Genomic DNA, 20297 nt, shown 5'->3' with positions numbered 1-20297 from the left:
TAAGTGTAAGATACAGAAAAGAAATTAAAGTGTACCACTCTGCTCTATTTTTACTTTCAAAATTAGCAGAATGGCAAGTAAAATATGCTATTTAGTTAATTAAGACCTTATCTAGCTATCATCACTTACCTAGTAAAAGCAAAATAGCTCTTACTCTGCCAGGGATTTTCAAACCAGTTGAATATGGCTGTCTTAAGTCAGTCTTGGATTGAACAAAAAAAAAAAAAAAAAAAAAGAAAGAAAGAAAAAAAAAACTACGAAGTTGCATTTTATTTAATTGACTATTGATAATATAATAAAGTTCAATGGATATTTTTAAATACCTACTATGTACTATGCATAATCTTGTAGTAAATGTTAGATATGGAAAGTTAGGACCCGTGAATTGTACCTCTTGTAATAATTTGCAATGACATTGACCTTATAATGTATGTGTTTCCGTCGAGTCATCTATTAAAAGACTATTATGATACTTATCTACTATGCAAAGGAACTATAAATTGGTTTGAATGTTAAGCTTCGCTCAGGAAAAACACTATCTAAGCAAAAGCCTCACCATTGTGTCATTCCTGCATTTGGTGCCATGGTTAATAGATGCAAAGTACAAACCACTGAATTATGCATTTGCCAGAACAATTCTGCCCCAGAGCAAGGTACTGTTGGAAGCCAGCCCAGTGGAGGGCACCAGAAAAAGTGCCTGGTTTTGAAAAACAGATAAGAAGAGGACACAATAAAAGACAGGCAGTGGGCCCAGAGCAGGACACTGAGGCTGTGTCCACTAACACAGCCCTGTCACTGGTCAGGAGCCAGTATTGTAACCAAACTGATTGATTGACTATGCATGTTAAGAAAGGGTCTCATAGTAAATGCACACAAACCACTTCACAGAAAGATAATTTGACCAAATGTAAGCAATCCATGTGTTGGCTAGAGCACAAGAGAGGGTGCAGATTTGTTTTTTTAAAAAAGTCTCTGCTGTATGAATGGAAGTTTCAACACAATAAACAACATTGACACATCACTTTGCAATGTATAAAGCCCTTGCATGCAAACACAATCACATTTCCCTCTTATTGTACCAAAAGTTCATGGCTTTCTGTATTTTCGACATTCTGGGCCAGCAGAAGAAACAACTCCTTCCTTCTTGTGCTGCAGGTTCACTCTGGTTTTAAGTCAATATAAACTCCTCTATGATCTACCACCTTTCTCACCGGGCTGGACAGTGTATCTCTGTACTCTGGCTGAGGTCGTGGCCCTTGGCTCTTGATAGCAGTCAGGGTTGTAGCATTCGGACACAGGCTATCCTAGGGCTGCATCCTTAGCACTTTCAATCTACCCAAGTATCCCTTTTTTCCTGCCCCCTTTCTTATATTCCACAGAGCTGTACAATTCAGCTCCCTGAAATCTTCAGATTGCCTGGGTTCAATTGACCTTTTTATAGCCTCATGGAATCTGAGCGTTGGAAGAGGCCTCAGAGGTCACTTAGTCAAAATCTCTATCCATAGCTGGAATCCTCTCTACAGCACTGCTGATGGCTGGTCATTTAGCCTCAGTGTGATGACCCCAGTGAAAAGGAGTTTCCTGTTTTGCAAAGCAGCCCATTTAAGCACATTGCATTTTTCTAAATAACTACAACAATATTTCCCATCCCACCTGCTCTTCTTACAATGTAACTCTGAGGCTTCTCCCGCTGAGATTAAAGGCCAGGGCTCTTCTACCTGAATTTGGACAGAGCCTGGTATGGCTCCAACCCATGGAGTGCAGCAGAGTGGTGCTATGTGACTTTGGAGGCCAGCTCACAAAAGGACTACGGCTCTACCTGGCTCACTCTTTACAAGGGTTGTTCTAGGGAAGTCAGCCACCATGCTGTGAGGAAGCCCAAACTCACCATACAAAGAGACTACATGGAAAGGTCTACCTGGAGAGAAACTGGGGCTTCTGGCCAAGATTCAGCATCAGCTATCAGATGTGTGAGTGAATGACACTCAAGCGTCCCCAAACTATGGCCCACGGGCCACATGCGGCCCACCGACGACATTTATCTGGCCCACTGGGTGTTTTTGCCGCCGCTGCCTGTCCTGCTTAGCAGCCGACTCGTCTCGGGCCCACAGTGCGCATGTGTGGAATGTGCACCGCACTCTCCAATGGTCCTTCAACAGTCTGAGGGACAGTGAACTGGCCCTCTGTTTAAAAAAGTTTGAGGACCCCTGCTTCAGATGCCTCACTGGGATGAGACTTGGGTCTTGGAGCGAGTGCATGAGCACATTTAGCATGTGGGATTTAAATTGCTCTGGCCAGAAGGCAGATTATAGAAGATTGTATTTTCCTAAACACAGCAAGGTCTCCTTTTCTATTTGCTCATCTTACAATGTGATATAGAGAGGGTCGTCCCACTGAGAGTTGAGGTCTATGTTCTCTCCCCTTGAATCTGGGCAGAGGCTTGTGATTGCTTCAACCTACAGAGTAAGGCAAAAGGGATGTTATGTGACTACTAAGGCTAGATCTCCACTCCATGAAAGTTTGATGTCATGCTATGAGGAAACCCGAATTACCAGGTGGAAAGAATGTGTGGAGAGGAGCTGAGGCCTCAGTCAATGTTCTGCATCAGCCACCAGACCTGTGATTCAGTCCCTGATGATGCCACGTGGAGCAGTGATGAGCTGTCTACCTGAAGCTCAGTCCAAATTGTAGATCTACCAACAAATCCATGCCGCTATTGTTTTAAGCCACTAATTCGGGGGGTAACTCGTTATGTAGCACTAAATCACAAGAACAGACATAAATTACTGTATGGAGGAGTAGAACCCTGCATTAGGAATAGAGCCCTGCATTAGCAGGTGGAAGCCTGTATTAGAATAGAGCCCTGTAATGGGCATGTAGCCCTACACAAATGTGAAGCCCTTTATTAGGAGAATGAAGTGCAGAGTTCCGGTCGACTGTGTACCCCAAGCTGGTAGACCTTGACCAAGATGTCTAAATGACTCAGGATGTCTAAATGCCTCCCCTGGAACACTGAGATCATAACCATATTCATCTAAAGGGAAACAGTCTAGAGATTAGGACAGATCCTACTCTAGACTTTATGATTCTAAATTGCCATTTAATTCATCCCAATACTCATTGTGACTTGCCATTGTGATCAAAAGCCGGGTGTATTTCCAAACTGAAAGCCTCCATGAAACGAAGAAAAATCCCAATTGCTTGGCTTTTTGTGTCTTCTAAACTACTCCCTCGCCAATCTTCACCTACACCCTGCTCATATCTAGATCTTTCACTGAGGCTATTTCTGTAGGATAAGAGCAATTGTGATTCTTTCAGTACCTACAAAAAAATAGGGGATCGCGTGAGTATGTTTCTATCAAAATAAAGTACTGGTGAAGTGCAAGATCTACTCTTTTTTTTTTTTTTGCAATTGGTCCCTTGGCTGACAAAGAAAACATCCTAATTTTCCAGAGTTCTTGCAAATAATATCCTTTGCCAGCCAAGACCTACATTTCTCAGCACAAAGCACAAAGCAATATTCTCAACAAACTAATTTTCCATCTGGAGATTTGAAGTGCGACGTTGTTTCACTTAAAATCTCTGATATACAGCAATAGAAAGACAGGAGATAGGCTAAGTGGTTTGTCAAAAATGAAACAAAGAGTCACACCACATGTCCCTGAATATAATCTAATTATCTAATTATCTAAATTACGAATCGAAAACATCAAACACTGTAGAAATACTAGGCTGTAGAAAGTACTCCCACTGATTTTCCTGAAATAAGGGATTTAGATAAAGACATGCCTTATCACACAAACTGAACTTATTCTCCAAGTAAGAGCAGTGCTGCTTCCTTGGGCTTTGTGATTTCAGATTTACAAAGTGAACATGGCACCCAAATTCCAGATGAAAAGGAGCTCTTAATGTTTCCTCTCTCTTCTCCTGACCCAAACCTCTTCTCATTTTCTCCCATTTTTTGCACACCCCTAACCTTCTCCCCAAAAGACAGACCTTTAAGAATTTCTTTTTTTTTTTTTTTCTCCAAAATTGATCATTTTGATGTCAGGTCATTTTGGAACCAGTGATTAGTGAATATGATAAATTACCAGTAGCAGGTTTGCTTTGGCTGGTTTGAAGTTTTGATGCATTTGTTATTTCCACCCAGGAAAATTATAACTCTGAACAACATCAACTTCTAAATCTCCAGATGGAAAACACTGCTTTGTTAAGAATATTGTTTTGTGTTTGGAAAGACAGCACCTGCTGTCTTTAAAAACATGTCTATGTGTTTTCTCTTCAACCTGTCTTATGGAGCCCAGAGATATCTCTTAGAGTTTAAATCAGGTTGATTTTTTACAATTCTGTGTCTCATAAAAATTTTAAGGCATAGACACAGAAGATTCTATCCCTTTGTTTGAGATACGTGTATGATACAGAATCATTTCTTAGAGGTGTGCTGCGGAATTGGCAGGTCGCCTATCTCTTTGTCCACATCTATTTGTCCTCCCTCTGAAAGGGTCTTTGGACAATGGACTTAACAAAATGCACATAAAGTGAACGCCTGAATGTTTATGTTCCTAGGTTGCTGTTTACACAAATTTTTTAGCGTTTGTGATTATGAGTGTCCCTCTCTGAGATGAGAGGGGTTGGGGGAAGGCTTGTTTACATGAATTCCTCCCTGGGAATACACATGGATTCACATTAGAAGCAGCAGGAAGATTTTCAGGGGAGAGAATTTCAGGACAGTGTACAGAATCGGAGCCAGGGGGTCATGACCTTGCCTATTGATCCAGTCTCTCTAATTTCCACAGCTTGCTGAGGCTTGTTCTTCCAGCCTGCTGGTGTACATTAGAGCAGAAATCCATAACATGGCCATGTTCATCCAAGCACAGGAAGAAACTAAATTAAATGTTAAAAAACAATCTGAGGCTAGAGTTGGAGACAATTCATCATGATCCTAGACGCCGGGCAGGTGGGATGACCAAGGATTCCTCAGCCAATAGACCTCCAAATAGAATATGGAGGGGCCTGGATGCCTCATTTGTCAGGTGCACGGCAGAGAGTCGGAAAACGCACGAAGGTCAGCTCTTTTGGCTGCAACATATTTTTTCCTCAAAAATGAGATATTACACATCTGAAAAGTGGAGGTGAAGTAAATTAGCAGAAAGAATTGGGAGGAATGAATGGAATTCCTTATGAGAAGCATATTTGGGGTAGTGTTTGGCAAATTCTCCAAGTTGGTGTGACACTTCTGCTCTGGCCTTGGCATTTTTATCCCACTGTATTCCTGGCCCGCTTGGTTAGATTTATATTGTAGGAATGAGAACATCTCACCAGAGTCACGACCTTTCTTTCTGGGTGACAGAGAACAATAGCACCTCTGGTACCTCACAATGAAGTTTGTGTGTTAAAGTAAAAGCCACCAGACACCTGATGTCCTAAAACATCTGGATGGTGAGCTCCATTGTATGCTTTTCATCTTACACATTTCACCCCAGGTAGACAGAGAGGAAGACGGCACTTCATAAGGCGTGTTGGACGGTGCCAAAAATGCCCTTTTCTGCTTCTCCAGTTGATCTCATTTATATTGGACATGGGGCTCATGCCATTTATTTGCCATTTACTTATTGATTAATCTAAAATGTTTAACCTGAAGGAGGCATCACAAATGGCAGGTTGTTCTGCTGGGAGTTGCCTCAAATGCTGGGATGCATTTCTCAAAATGCCTTTTGCATCATCCAGGTAAAACCCCATTCGAATGAGCAGGACCGCAGCATAGCAGGGCCCCGCTTGGGGAAAGCAGCCCCTGTATGGGTGGGGCCTGCAGCAGTGATGAGTTAAAGGTTGATAGAATTGTATTAAACAATAGCAAGAGCAACATAACCCTGGATCAGATTCACACAGTCCTTGCATAAGTAGTACTCCATCAACCTAAAAAGAAAAAGAAAAAAAAAGTTCTGTAATTGTACTTCAGACTAAAGTTTTATTTGTATGCTCATATGTCATTGGGCTGTAACAGATTATTTTGAGGAGAGGGGGACAGGGACAAGTGGAAACATAATCTGTGAATCCATTAGCTGCTTCAGATTGAACTAGAATGTGCGAGCTAAAAGAGGCAGGGAGGAAACTGAGACTCCAGGACAGTGAGGGACTCACCCCCAGCTACAAGGGTCCAGACAGAGCACCTGCTTCCTGAGGCTCCGGGCTTCAGAGCACGTGCTCTGTGCTCAGAAGTCTGAATTTTGTGACCTGTCTTTATCACTTACTACCGGCATGGCCCTTGGACAAGTTAATCTATCTCTCTGCCTTGCACTTTTCTCGTCCATAAACTGGGGCTAATAATAGTATTCTAATCCTGCTTGGAGAATTAAATGAGATAATGTATCCACAAGCCTTTCACCAGAGCCTGGCATGAGGAAAACACTCAACAGACAATGCTGCTGTTACTCTGTGCTGCCTTTCCCTGGGACAGCATCTAGCCCTGCCAACTTTTATTATGTATTTATTTCAAGTAAATGCATCCGTACAGGAAGGTGATCAAGTCATAAGTGTACGGCGTGATGAATTTTCACAAGGCGAGTGCAACCACATGGCCCTCACCCAGATAAAGGAACAGAACTTTCTCAGAACCCCAGAAACCCTTCTCTTGCACATCCCCCAACGAATGTAACTACTGGTCAAATTTCTTTCATAATCTGTTAATGTTGTCTGCTTTTCAACTTTATACAAATGGAATCATGCCATATTTGTTCTTTTGTACCTGGTTTCTTTTTTGCAGTACTGTTTGCAAAATGCATATACATGTTGTAACAGCAGTTATTAACTTGCATTGTTGTGATACTGCATTTCCTTGTTGTAGACTCACAAAACACTTATGTCTTCTTAAACAGTTATAAGGAATGTAAGAATTCATTAATTAAAATAAGGTACCAACACTGGGTATTATTCCCTTTAAAAATGTATTTAAATTAGAGATCATTTAAGTTATACCTAAAGGAACTTCATTCTAAGTCATTTGCACAGTGACAGTTTCATTGAATGAGAGAGAATAGTGGGCATTCTAGCTAGTACCTTACCTTCCCCACAGCTAACAATGCATGACTGTCATTGATTCACCATCAGAGACCGATTGATAAGTTGTTATAGTCCTCTGAGCTTTGTTAAATCTGGGTACATCAAGGAAGTGCTTGCATGAATGGCAACCATTAAGGGTATGCCATTGGAATGATGATGTGAATCACGGAGTGAGCCTCAGATTCTCATTATCCAGCTGGGAAAACTGAGTCCCAGAGGAAGTAAATGGCTCCCTCCAGGATCATAGAGACAGTGAGTAAAAGTTAGGACTTAATAGAAAGAAAGTACAGGAATAGAAGAGTTAGGATATTGGTTTTAGCATAGCTACTAGAACAATGGCATGGCCATTTTGAATTCTGCCTCTTTGAGTCATTGCTTGTTCTGCATAAGGATTCGTTACTGGTAGCCCACGCATTCCCTGAACAGGGTAAAGTGTCCCAGAGCCTGTTGTTATTCAAAATCACACAGCATAAAAGATCCCTTCTTCTATTTAACAAATATTCTGTACTCTAAAGACTGTAAATATCAGTTGCCACTTAAATATAATTTGAATTTTTCAAAAGAAAATTTGTTGTCTAATCAAACAAAACAGTTATTTTTTTTACCCTAGAGAATTGTTATCTGATGACAGCACTAGCATCTGTCACCTCCATGGAGACATAAGATGTTTAGCATTTCATCAAGTATCTGAATCTGATTTCTGTTGTCAAGTTTAACTCAATAGGTTCATTAAGAATTGGAAGGTAATTTGGCCATGTAATTTCAATCGTAAAGTTTTATCAGATCATGTGCATGATGAAATCACAGTTCTTATTCTGTTTTGTTGAGTCTATTTGATATTGTATGATCTAGTCTTAGAAAATACAATAGTGTAGAATTAAAACAAAACAAGAACAAACCTTTCTCAGTCCTAGCCAAAAGACGAAGCACACTTGAACAGCTATCAATGGAATGAAGTACTGTACCACTGCTAGTTAAGAAAAAAACAAAAACAAAAACAATCCCACCTCATAACAGAAAAGAATTTTCCTTGCACAGGGTCACAAGAAATGTGCAGAGCCCACCATGGATGGGAAAAGCTGTGCTCTGAACCTGGATTTATCAGTGACATATCCTCTAATGAGAAAGACTAACTACAGATTACCTTGGTTTCCCCTGTCTAATCTGATTAAACTTCTCTATAACCCAAAAGACCTAATTGAAAAAGTATGTTTTTAATATGAATATATATATATATATATATTACTGATATAGCAAATTGGTTTCTGTTTTCCAGATGGAGAAATTATTTATGTATTTTCACTTCAATACTTTTAAATGTTTTTATTTTGCACGTTTCCATTTTCATGCTTTCTGTATTTATTCTGCACTCTTAGTTCATAAAAATTTTCTTTTTTCATACAAAATGGCTTTTATGGTATTCCTTCTATATTTTCTATGAATTTAATGTTTCAATGTAATTTCAGATTTTGGAATTTTTTTATTCTTAAAAATGTATAATTTAATTCCTATTTATTTCCAAAAATAATATGAAGTGTATTTTGAAATTTTTGCTTGTAAAATACTTTCTTCCCCTATGAATGGGTAGTGGACCAGATTTGCTCATTTTTGTTCAAACAAGAAATAAATGAACACAATCAGATAAATACAAGGAATATATAAAACACACATACATATATACATACACATATGTATTTTGAATATGTACGTGCATGCATATTTACGCATATATGTGGAAAAATGGACATGTAGACAGATATTAATAGATACAAAATTTCCACTTGAAGAAAAATGGAGAAAAAAGCAACTATAGGCAATTGCTTTGCCTTAACTCAGCTCATCTGTGACCACCGATTCAATGTAGTTGTTAAAACTATGCAATAGCCCAGATACCATTGCCAACTTCTTTGGATTGCAGAGTACAAATGGGTCCCTGTGAGCAATGAGTTGACTCTAGTAAGTTTGCGGCAATTACTAGGATTACAACTAGAGATGGCCTCTTGGCCGTGATCAAAGGAGAAGCCTCACATGTGCTCACTGAGGAAAAGACTGTTGGTCCTAAAGTTGCAGCACCCTCTGCCTCCACTTCCCCTTCCCACATGTGCCATTTCCTGATTATAATTCCAATCAGGAAGACTCAGCTTTTGGAGGTAAAGAGAGGAAAGGTCCCCTGAGACCTACCCAGGCCATATCTACAAGGCATGATTATGACTCCATTGGTAATTTCCCTATCAAATAGGTTTTCTTGGCCAGTCATCATAAGGGCTGATTGCCATTAATGGCAAAGCAATCAATGCGATTGATGTTATTTCAGGCACCTTAACAACTGAATTGGATCAACCATGCATGCGTCCATAGATAGCTCATTGACTGACTGTTATTGTGGCTGATAAAACCAAGTCAACTGGAAAAGAGCTCTTTCAGTCTGGCCTTGTGGACAAACTTTAAGTCTTTGCTGTGGAACCATCCAAGATGATTGGCCCTTTGAAGCAGCAACTGGCCTAGAGGGATTATGAACACAAGGAAAGGCCTGAGCACAGAGGTTCAAGTCAAAGAGAGCCCTAGATTTGCAAATACATACTCAAAAACATTCAATGACTGGGTTACTAGGGCTGAACTAATTAAATTTGTAGACATTTAATAATCTTCTGGTGGCATGGTATTCAAGAGAGAGAATGGTCTTTCATTCTTCTATAAAAATATGGCACATCAACAAAGCAATTATCAACCCAAGTCAGTGGAAGAAATTTTGCTAAATGCCCAGGTGCGAACATTGTCTTGCAGGTGTCCTCAAACTACGATCTGAGGGCCACATGAGGCCCACCGAGGACATTTATGCGCGTCCCACTGGGTGTTTTTGCTGCCCGCTGCCTGTCCTGCTTAGCAGCCGACTCATCCCAGGCCCACAGTGCACGTGTGTGGAATGTGCGCCACACTCTCCAATGGCCCTCCAATGGTCTGAGGGACAGTGAACTGGGCCCCTGTTTAAAAAGTTTGAGGACCCCTGTACCGCAAAAGCACCTGGTAGGGCCAGGACTGAAATATTTAAACTGAAACAGGCCGGGCACACTACAGCTGCCATCCTAGAATGCTGTCACCTTGCTCAGGAGGAGACATTTGGATATGTGCAAGGCCACCCACACACTAGGCCTAGATTGGAGGGATGGGTCTTCTTTATACAAGCGGCTATGAGCATCATAGTTATACAAGGATGCAGGCTACCCTCTTCATGCCTTTGTGTCTATCAAAGGTGCCTGTGGGTCATGCCAGGGACTAGGAAATTCAACCTGAGAAGCTCAGGAATATAAATAGACCCCAAGGAAGCTCTTAAAACTGAAGTCCTGGCAGGTCTGGAACATTCTAGTTTATACCAAGCAGTTTTAGCTTGCACCTATTGCCCCAGCATAATAAGCCTCATTATTACCAAATAGTATTTTTTCTTGGTGACACAAGTAATAGACATCATGGCCATGTGCTGCTGTCCTCTGGAAATCATGACTCAACGTAAGGTTGATCCCACTGAGAAGAAGCGAGATGTAGGCAAGAGACGGAACACAAAAGCTGGCTAAATATGCTTCTTCTTCTTTTTTTTTTTTTTTTTTTTTGAGACAGAGTCTCACTTTGTTGCCCAGGCTAGAGTGAGTGCCGTGGGGTCAGCCTAGCTCACAGCAACCTCAAACTCCTGGGCTCAGGCGATCCTTTTGCCTCAGCCTCCCGAGTAGCTGGGACTACAGGTATGCACCATCATGCACAGCTAATTTTTTTTTCTATATACATTAGTTGGCCAATTAATTTATTTCTATTTATAGTAGAGACGGGGTCTCGCTCTTGCTCAAGCTGGTTTCGAACTCCCGACCTTGAGTGATCCGCCTGCCTCGGCCTCCTAGAGTGCTAGGATTACAGGCGTGAGCCAGCCGCGCCCGGCCTAAATATGCTTCTATATACTTGACTCTGCCTTAGTATGTCTTAAGATGCCTCAGGAAATTGAAATCCATCGTTATTATAATATTCCAGGTACTATTCACCATGTATATTTTTCCACAAGGTCTTATATCTCAAGCTTCATTTTACAGGTAATGAAATTAAAGCTCAGTGAGGCTGAGTAACTCATTTAGGCTCACGCAGCAAATATAAGGCTTGGTTCTTGTTCGTGTGGTTTCCAGCATACCTCATTAAGACAGATTGATAGATTTCCTGCACCTCCAGGCCTCTGGGGCCTTTCTTCACCCTGGAGGTATAGCTGGATGCTGGTCCCTTTCACTGAAGGTAAGAACTTCAGTTTTGTCTTTCCAGCTATTGGGCCAAGGTCTCTGAATTTTGAAAACCTCCTTCCACCCAGGCTGCTTTTAGAATGTAGCTGTTTATCCTCATCCCAGGACTTCCTAAAATATTTAGCCAAGTTAAGTAAGAGAAAAAGTAAATTAAAGCTCTAATCTTGTAATGCAAGCAGACTTCCTACCCCCATGCCTGAATGTGTGTGCGCGCACACACACACGGGTATAGACATACATACCTGCTATGATTGCCAGGTAAAATACAGAAGCCTGGCTCAATTTGAATTCAGATAAACAATGAAGAACTTTTTGTATAAGTCCCAAATATTACACAGGGCATTCTTATCCTAAAAGTTATGCATTGTTCATTTGAAATTTAAAATATAACTGGGTCTCCTGTATTTTTATTTACTCAATCTGGTAACTCTAATACCTGCTCTTTCTTCTCATATCACACATGCTCTCACATACAAATGAACGAATACACGCATGCACACACACAAGTTACACAAACACACAGATGGAAGCGGTGTATGTTTGTTCCACCTAATCCAGAGAGAAAAAACATAACTTCGAATTAGTTTTATATGTTCTAAATGAAGTCAAATAGGGCTCTGAGCTTCTGCACCCAGAGTTGTGATGTGTTAATCTCAAATGTCAGTTGAGAGTCATATATTGGGAGATCCTCTCACCTTCCTATGTTTATTCGAGAATCTGGGAAAGGGAGCCATATCACAGTGGGACTATGGGAGGAGAGACCCTGGGCTTGGGTCCTGTCACTTAGCCAAGGCAGCAGCACAGAAGCAATGGTAGGCTGGGGGCTCTTTCACTGTGGCTGTCACCTGTAGTGGCCAGCCAGGCACCAGGCCCAGTTCAGCCCCCTCTAGGTTCAGGGTGGGAACGAGGACAGCCCCACCCCCACTTTACAGAAACATGTCACGTCCCCTGTCTTCTTCCTACTCTTAGAGACATTGTCTACTTCCCCTGAAAAATACAGCTTTATTTCCCCTATAATCTAAGACTTTCCTAAGCAAACCTGTACTTAGAAACAGAAGACTCTAACGAAGCCAAGAAAAGACCCTCATTTTCAAGACAGAGACACTCAAAGCTTTGGGCAGGCAGAGGATAAAAAGGGTGTCTCTGCAGAAAGAAATTTATGATTACATACAATAGGAAAATTGCTACCTGCATGTGTCCCAGGTATTTTTTTTTAAATGTCCCAAGTCTAATTCACAATAACTCTTTTATTATGCCCATTTTACCCATAAGGAAACGGCAGCAGCAGAGTTTAACTTGCCCCAGGTCACTGAGTAAGTAAGATGCTATGTGCAAGGCAGTATGCATAACAGAAGTGGGGGGCTCAGTAAGATGAGGGGACCAGGGAATATTAGGGAGGAATTCTGGGAGGAAGGGAGGCTTGAACTGAGAATTTTGAAGACTGCACAGGAGAAGAAAGGAATTCTCCACTGAAGAAACTGTAGGACTGTCGCACAGAGGCGTGAGCTCGTGTGCTGTGGGGCAACTGCGTGTCATCTGCCGGGACTGGAGGTGTGGCAGAACCCTGGCTAAAGGAGATCAAGCAGTTGGAGCTCATCCTAGAAGTGAAGGGGAGTCACCGGAGCTTTTTCTTCAGAAGGGAGACAGATCAATCTGGGACAGGAACGGTGACTCGGAAGCCACAAGAGAGGGAGCAGAGGCCGGGCGAGGTGGCTCACGCCTGTAATCCTAGCACTCTGGGAGGCTGAGGCGGGCGGATTGCTCAAGGTCAGGAGTTTGAAACCAGCCTGAGCAAGAGCGAGACCCCCGTCTCTACTATAAATAGAGAGAAATTAATTGCCCAACTAATATATATAGAAAAAATTAGCCGGGCATGGTGGCGCATGCCTGTAGTCCCAGCTACTCGGGAGGCTGAGGCAGGAGGATGCTTGAGCCCAGGAGTGTGAGGTTGCTGTGAGCTAGGCTGACGCCACGGCACTCACTCTAGCCTGGGCAACAGAGTGAGACTCTTGTCTCAAAAAAATAAAAAATTTAAAAAAATTAAGAAAGAGGGGGAGCAGAGAGGCCAGTCAGCTTGACAATATGTAATGCCTGAGCTGAGGCAGAGATTTAGGAAGTAGAGAGTGGGGTGCAGGGATAATAAGCGGCAGAAGCTTCCAGATGGAGAAATGGACGGAGAGTCCATGGACTGAGAGTACGATGGAGAGAAAAGTGTCTATGCTATTAATTATAACCTTTTTGAGTGCGTCTCTATTGAATCAAATAAATGTTGAGAAATACAACTTTGCCTTTTTTGAAATTTGACATTAAAACACTGACTTTATTGACATCATAGGTCAACACAGATGTTATTATTTTGTATGTCTTTCATTCATTCATTTTTTTCATGTGTTTACTCTTTCATCAGATAGTTACTGAGCACTTACAATGCACCAAGCATAATGCTGGACACTGGGAATATATCGTGAATGAATGACACCAATTTGGTCTCTGCCCTCACGGTGATATTACAGGTCAGAGTCATTTCATGCGACAGGGATATAGACATAAATAGGACATGTACCTGTGCCATTTTCTGAATGTTTACCTAGGGGAAATCTTATCTAAAATTTTGTTTTATTTCTAGTGCCACAAGTTCAACATATGTGTACGATATGCCAGAATTTGTGCCAGGGATGAAATAATCATAAATAAACAAAATACCTTTTCCCCCTGTTACTAACAGCTTGCATTAGCATGATAGATTTTTTTATAATTGATGAACCAATATTGATGCATTATTATTAACTAAATTGATAGTTCACATGAGGGTTCACTCTGTGTGTTGTTCACTCTGTGTGTTTTACATTCTGTGGGTTTTGACAAATATATAATGACATGTATCCACCATTATAGTATGGTGTATATATTCTGTATAGTATCATACAGAATAGTTTCATTGTCCAAAAACATCCTCTGTGCTGCACCTGTTCATCCCTCCTTCCCTTCCCCTAGCCCCTGGAAACCACCAATCTTTCTACTGTCTCTCTAGTTTTGCCTTTTCCAGAATGTCATGTATTTGGAAACATATAGAGTACCAGCCTTTTCAGACTGCCTTATATGCCATGGGGAGCCACTGGAAGATTTTAAGTGTGACACAACCTGATTTACGGTTTTAAAAGAGCCCTCTAGCTCCTGTATGGAGAACGCACTGAAGGAGAACAAGGGGGGAAACCACAGAGACTAGAGTTCAGAGGCCATTGCGGTCACCCGGGTGAGAGATGGGAAGGTCTTAGACAAGGGTAGTGGCAGTGAAAGTGAAGAAATTGGGACAGACTTGAGATATAGTTTGCAGGTGGATTGGGTTTGCTGATAAATGAGATGTAGTGAGTGAGGAAAAGAGATGAATGAAGGTTTTTGACCTGAAGAGGTGGGTGTATGGTGGGACCATTTATGGAGACGTGAAGATTCCAGGCAGAACAACAGAGCAGGCTTGGGAGGGAAAGAGGAGACTTCTATTTGGCAATTTTAAAATTGGAAATGTTGGTTGAATATCCAAGTAGAGCAGTCAATTAGGCTGTCTGAAATACAAGTCTAGAGCTTAGTGGGGTTGTCTGGGCTGGAGATATAAATGTAAGGGTCATTGGCATATAGATGGTATTTACAGCAATGAGGAAAGGCCATTCTATTTTTAGTTCTTTGAGAAATCTCCATATTATTTTCCATAGAGGATATATTTGTTTGCATTCCAACAATGTAGAAAAGGTCCCTTTTCTCCATATCCTCACCAACATTTGTTATTTTTTTATCTCTTTAGTAATAGCCATCATGACTGGTATAAGATGATATCTCGTTGTATTTTAATTTGCATTTGGTTAGTGATGTTGAATATTTTTCATATACCTGCTAGCCAGTTGTATGTCTTGGTAGATAGAGAAGAGGACGGGAGGGCCAAGCTTTAGAGAAGAAAGCTTCCATAAATGCTTTTTTAGGAGGAGGTAGGCTTTAACAAGGAAAAAAATACAAAAGCAATTATTTGCAGCCTTGTTTTGACTTGTAAATGTAGTTTCGTTACCCATGCATTAGTTGCAATAGAATATTTTAACAGTATGATTTGACCTGTGGGAAGGTGTCAGAAGTTCGCAAACATGCCTCCACCCGAATTCCCAGATTAAATCATGTCAGAGCTCTAGCTAGAGTCCAGTATCTTTTTATTAAATGATTGCTTTGCTCTTTAGCTAGTAAGAGGGTTGGCCCTTGCTTTCACTGAGCATCCGTTGTCTTCAGGGTTTCTGAGTAGGAGAAAAGGGCCAGAGCAACAGGAGAGCTAGTGGAAAAGGCACTGTACTGTTTGAATACTTAAATAGCTGCTTTCCTGCCTACCCTGGAGTTTGAGTTTTTCCCCTGCTATATATTTCCATGTTAAGCATGTTCATTTGGTCTCTGGCTCTCATTTCATCCAGCTTTGTTTCTTGCTTCCACTGTAGCTTGTCTTACAAACGATCAACTCTTTCCTGTTTTGTTGTGGCTAGAATTAGACTACTCTAATCACTGTGCCTCCCCTGTATGGGTGGTTTTAGCCTTTGTGATGTTGTTCCTACAAAGGTGCCTATTATGTATCCAAACAGAGTCATCAATTGGACAGTGAGACAGTCAAGTCTGGAACTCAACCAACAATGAGTTCTCTCTTCGTTCCTGGGTGTGTATCCTCTCAACGTCTCCTCCACCACCTTAAGCCCTGTGGTCTCTGTTTACAAGACAGGAAGGCAGATTGAGCCACCTCCATGAGCTCTTGTGAGCTCCCATGGTTCAGGGGAACTAATTGACCTTTTGGGCATCTAGGCCGACTCCCATCTCAGGGCTCGTCTCCACTGGAGTTGGTCACACTAGAGAATTCTCTCACATGCACTTTAGGGAATGAATAGAAGTTGGAGTGTACCTACTCAACAGAGCTTTCTCAAATGCCTCTTACTTGAGTTTTCTCTCCCCGCCCTCCTCTACTAACATACCATTTTGTACCTCTTGAAATCCTCACCTAAATAGAACTTGCATTATAGTTATTCTTTCATGCGTCCTTATCCTGGGAGGAAAAAAAAAATGGATGTGTTGCCATCTTTATAATTTAATGAATAATAATTCATAGCAGGCTTATCTATTAATAGTATATTATGTTATCTCCATTTAAAAGTTTCCTAAGGGGAGACTCCATTGAAGAGAAACTAACTTTAAAAATGAAAGCAATTTTTTTTTTACAAAAAATCTTTCAAATGCTACCTATCACTGCAAAAGACAGATTTGTATTTATAATAAAAATGAAATAATTTATAATAGATAAAAATACATTTAAATATTGTATTGAAAAATAAATATACAAAATTTAGAAAGTTTTATGGAAATCCTGGATTGTGTCCATGACTCCCAGTGGGCCTTACCTCACAGTGTAAGAAAAACTGCCTGACCCTGCAGGACCACGTCTATGGACTCCCAAGGGACCATACTCCTATGTGAAAAAGGGATCGCGTACATGGACTCCAAGGGAATTTACCTCCAGTTCAAGGGGAATCATCTAGAAATGAAGTCAGCAGAAGGACTGAGTCTATAGACTCCCAGGGATATATCAGAAATAATAACAATAGGAAGAAAACAGACTTTGTTCAGTGCTTCCTAAACTTCTGTGACCTTCACAGTTTTTACCATATCAACACGTCATAATCATTATTAATATACTATTTTTATTTAAATCTACTTATTTTTCATTACAGAAACAAATTTGTTTCAAAACGAAATGTCATATTACAAGTTTACTGTACTAGTTGCATTTTTCTAATATTTACCTATAATTAATATATACCTAAAATTGTTCATTATTCTATTAAAGGCAACTTAAGTAACTCACTTGGAAAGCACTGGCTTATTGGTAATGAGCTTGGGCTTTGGAGTAAGACAGGGCTGAGGTTAATATTCAACTCTGCCATTTATTAGTTGAGGGTCTTTAGAAAGTGACTTAACTGTTGTGATCCCTTGTTTTTCTCATCTGTAAAATGGGAACGCTCAAATCTATCTCAGAGGATTGACTGAAGGTCAAAGGAGATGATGTATATGAAGGACTTGCCACACCGCCTGACATGTGAAAAGGCCTAGATGCCTGGTCATCTCGTCATTTTTTAAATGATGACTGCTATTATTTGAATAAGGACAGCAAATGAAGCTCCGTCTGGGCCAGTGGTGGGATCCATGGTTGAATAGGGAGAAAGTGCTCAGAGATCATGAATCCCTGGGGCTCCATACAGGAAGGGCTTCAAAGGAAAATCACTCATCATACCAGTATTCTTAATTTTTCCCCAGAACTTGAATCTAAAGGATTTTAATAGGAGCTACAAAAAGGTGGGGAGGGTTACTTGACTGAATGCATTTCAGAAACACTGAGTTAAATATTTCTGCAGGCCAGATTTTTGAAACCTCTATGACTAAGGCACAATGAGAATCTTTAAGAGGAACAGTGAATACGTAGCACTTCACTTTCCAGTATGTTTTCTAAAGAAACCCATATGAGATGAGATTGTGAAGAACACAATTTAGGAAACAGTGTTCTAGACCAAATTCTCTATGAAGCCAAAGTCTGCCTATGATTCACTTTCACAGTTTCAGAACCCAGCACGGTGCTTGGCACATTCAACACTATTTCAAGGACTGCAGAAAGGGAGGAACAAATGAATAAATATATGAATGAATGAAAAACTTCGCCAATATTTCACAATTTTTGTCAAGGGCAAGCCCTGATAAAATTTCATACAAATGGGAAAAGAGCCCCACCACCTTCCTTGACCAAACCGAGAATATTCCTCAGTTTCCCAACCGAACTGATTCCCAGGTCGGCGGACACCTCTGAGAGATTTTCACGGAGGTGTCAGAGTCAAACCCAGCTGAGGAGCAAGTGTTGAAGACACAGCGTCGAAGAACTGTATGGCCAAGATCCCTAGCCATGAAGCAAGTGAAGGGCTGGGATAAATGACAGTAGGCTTAAGAGTGGCCTCAACACCTGATACCATCGCATTAGAATAAACTCTGTGGTGACAGTACCTACCTCCACAGTCAAAGATGAAATCTGGTCTTGGCACGGTGCACATGAATGGCTGCACAAACCAATGGGACAGATTTCAGATGTTAACAGAAAACTTTTTCAAAGATAGAAACAAACAGCCATTTTCAATTTTTAGTAATTTTTAAAATTGGGGTTTAACATATTTGGATTGACTTCAGCTAAATTTTCTCCAAACTGGACTGGACACAAGTAGATGCCAACTCTCTTTAGAGATTCACTCAAGGATTCCTGCCTACGTGGGCACAGGTTATCCTGAGTCATCAATGCCGTAGAAAAGGGGAGGGAGTGGGGAAATGCTGCCCAGAGTCCATTTGCCACAAGCTGCAAGAAAACCACATCATCACCGTCTTCTGCCTACACCACTGGCTCTCGGCTATGGTCAGCAAATCTCTGGGGCGGGAGGAAGAGGCCTCAACGCAGACAAATTGCAGGATGGGGTGCGGTGTCGTTAGCCTCTCTGCAGAACATCGTGTCATTTGACTGAGGTAAATCTCGTGACCTTCCTAAACTCCCAAACTTGAGAATGGCATTTACAAGAAGATACTTAGCTGGGGGGTCACTCTCACAGACCAAATGACCCTGCCAGGATGAGACTCCTAAAACTTCTCAGCACCATTATTACAAATGACCACATGTCAGTGTCCCTGGGTGTCCCCTCTCATGAAAATGAGAAGATTAAATCCACAGATCCTAAGGGTCCTGGGGTGGCAATAATAGACTGTTGCTGATTTTCACGCAGATCTAGATACTGTCCGAAAAGAGTGTTTCCGTTATGACTAAGGTCTTACCTGTGCTCTCTAAAAATGTTTCTGGCAAGCTTGCTATTGTGCACATGACCCCAGAGAGCAGGAGGGACTGATGCAGAGGGAAGCAGGGCGGGAGAGAAGATCTCCAATGCAGGGTGTGGCATGGCACGGCCACCCCCTACAGGATGCTCCATCCCAGAGGACCCTCTGAAAAGTCACAAGAAATGCATCTTAGAAGTGCCTCCTTAGAGAAGAAAGGAGAGCGTGTTTATTTATCAGCAATGATCTCCTATTGAACAAAAGTTCACTCAGGGGGTGTTAACTCTCCCCACTTCCAGGTGGCATGTGGGAAGTCAACTGCACAGCTTCCTGTGGTGACCCACAAGCAGCAGACCCAGGGCAAGAGACAAGACGCACCGTACCAAGCTTGGGCACGGGGCTCCAGGTTGCACCTATGCAAAGCTGGTGGGAGCTGGCAGAGAACTGGTCACTGCAGTGGGTGGCTGGCATAAGAGACAGGTGAGGCTAAGAGGACCCGAAGTGCATAAGGAAGCTTCAGAACAATTACTCATCCCAGGGGCAACATGCCATCTCTTCCGTGGCTGTCTGTTGAAATGCCAATGACCTTCATCCCCACTGGATAGAAAAGTCACAATGTCTTTAAGAAATTATTCTGGACTATACCAGAAATTAGAGTAGGTTCGGGGAAGCCCACGATGTAAGGAAAGTGTCATCATTTCTCTCAGGGCCCTACAGCTCTGAGTGGGCTGTGCTATGCTGAGCTCCCTTTTTCTCTTCAGAGGGCTTTAAACAATTCCTGTCTAACGGTGACAGCTTGCACCGTGCATCGAGCCCTTCTCCCTTCTGTAACACGTTCCCCCATTTTAATGCTCTCTTTGGAACAATAAAAGTATTGGAACAACAAAAAGCAAATGCTCTTCTATCTGTGACCTTCTCTATGGGGTCCCCCCCAAAAATGCCACCATAGCTTTTGACAAATAAGTAGTTGCAGCTCAGAACTTATATAAACTGGCCTTAACAATAGCTTCTTATGGAATTGCTAAAGAAATGGGTGCATTTTTTTAAAGCAGAGTTCCCCAGCAATAGCAATCAAAGTTGGCCCTTCCCTAAGAGCCAACT

Source organism: Microcebus murinus, chromosome 6, assembly GCF_040939455.1.
Source record: "Microcebus murinus isolate Inina chromosome 6, M.murinus_Inina_mat1.0, whole genome shotgun sequence".
Taxonomy (NCBI): Eukaryota; Metazoa; Chordata; class Mammalia; order Primates; family Cheirogaleidae; genus Microcebus; species Microcebus murinus.
This window is presented reverse-complemented; position numbering follows the sequence as displayed.